The following is a 2360-nucleotide window of genomic DNA, read 5'->3' on the forward strand; positions in this document are numbered from 1 at the left end:
TCTAAGTCTTAAATGATCAAATTGATTGTTTGAAATAGGGCAATCTTAGCCCTTGATCGGTAATGATCGGATTTCGATCATTACCGTCCGGTATAGATCCTGTATCGCTTGATACGGGGGGTCAAGTGACCAGTATCACCCGGTGGGTGGAGGGCGATCTATGTACATATATACTATTGGATCGGTATGTATGTATGTATGTTAACTAGTTTGATTCAGAATCAATTGATTGATATATAACAATCAACTCGGTGCTTGTTTATAATGTTCCATGTCAGATCTTTGAAAGCTATTGCTTATCGTGCACGGGAATCCATGGATGCATATATGCTGCAATAATGCAGCCGAAGCTGATGTTATGAATGTGAAACAAACTATTTTCACAGTCTTCCTTTTCGAGCATCACGGATCAAATAACAAAGCCAAGGTGCAGCTGAATGATAAGTGGCTTGTGATAGATGCGTGTGTATGTATCTCGACAAGTGTTGAAATAGTTTTTGGTGTCAACGAAGTCAAGTAGCCCAAAACAAAGATCAAGATGCTAACTTCCTTTCTTTCTTTTGGATAAAAAAAGGAAGCTACAGAACACTACTATGATCTAAACAATAAACTAATTTAATAGACAGCAGTAATAATAATAATAATTATTATTTATAAAAAAAATAAAATTGACGACCTTGTAATAAATAAACTATCAAATTAGATCGATGTTGGTAGATAATTAGATGGAAGTACATAACTGAGACATGATTTTGCAATCTTGTACGTGAATCGAAATGCACACCAAATTAAGATAGACGTACAAAGTTTCAGATCCTTATTGGCTTTCAATCGCAAATGGTATTTTCTGGTCCGGTATAGCTTTTTGTGGAGGTCACAAGTTGACATCCAAAGGACATAGCAACAACCTGAATCATATTCGATTTCATCTCTCTCTCTTTCGATGTTGTGGCTTAGTAAAAACGACGCCAAGGTTTATAATCACAAGGCTCTTCCTTTCTACTTTATTGTGCAATGAAAATTTGAAATATTATATTGCCTATTTGTAACCCAACAAGATCTCCCCCTTGCTATTATTTACGCAATATCTATCTATCTATCTATCTATCTATATAGACATTTCAAGGATAAAATATATTATACATATAGATATAGATGTAATATATCTATCTATAAAGTTCTCTTTCTTGTTAGATTATATGATCTTATCTTATTAATAAGATATATTATAAATCTAATTCAAATCGATATTATTATAGTTTATGGATCCGAAAACGATGTCTGTAAATAGATAAAATTCTTTCTAAATGACATCGAAAGATACGCATCATAAATATGATATATTGTTATTTGATTTTAATTCTAATATTAAAGTTTTTTCGTGTAATATAATATAGCATATTATAGTTTTTATGGTTACACCCCTCTCAAAATGATGCTTGGCTTATAACAATCTGTATATATTAAAAACTAAAAAAGTTTTTGTTTGAAGCGGATTCTCGTGGGGGATCGATAGAAGATATGACATCCTCTTTCAAGTTTGTGACATGTGGCTAGCACGTGATTCACGGCTCACTCCACCTTCGATGTTTAAATTGCTTAATTATTTAGAATTGTGGAAATCATAGTAGCTTTCCTTTTTCCAAATTAAAGAAAGTGTGGTGACGTGCCAAGATTTTGACTACTTGGTTTCTTCGACACCAGAAACTTTTTCAACACTTCCTTGATACACATGCATTTATCACAAGGCACTGATCATTCAGCTGCACATCATGTGTTTCATTGGCTTTGTTATGAAATATTTGATCCGAAACTATTAAAACAGGATTATGAAAGTAGTTTAACATTGATCGATATCGATTTTTATTTTTATTTTTTGACTCTAATGTATGTATGTATGTTAACTAGTTTGTTTGAGACTCGTTGTTGAGATATAAGGGTGCTTGTTTGTAAGTTCCATGTCAAATCTTGCAAGCTATTGCTTGTTGTGCACGGGAATCCATGGATGCATGCACAATAATGCAGCCAAGCTGATGACCCTATCATACGTACATATCATCATCATCAGCGGAGACTGGTGATCGATCACCTCTGTAGCGGGCTGACGTGATCGATCACCAGTCTCCGCTGTGGTGATCACATCGCCCTTACTGCATTCAGTCAATTGATGATCGATGATAGATAAGCAAGTGGCTATTAAATTCATAGTTATCTATGATTTAGTGGTTATAGGATAATTTCAATCATAATTTAGTATGGTTTCAATAATATAGGGTGGTTGTCACTAGGTCCTATAAATAGGACCGTAGTTAGAGAGATACTATGTGATTCTGTTTTTTTCCTTGCTTCTCAATCCCCAA

The sequence above is a fragment of the Musa acuminata genome, chromosome BXJ2-6 (assembly GCF_036884655.1).
Source record: "Musa acuminata AAA Group cultivar baxijiao chromosome BXJ2-6, Cavendish_Baxijiao_AAA, whole genome shotgun sequence".
In the NCBI taxonomy this organism is placed as follows: domain Eukaryota; kingdom Viridiplantae; phylum Streptophyta; class Magnoliopsida; order Zingiberales; family Musaceae; genus Musa; species Musa acuminata.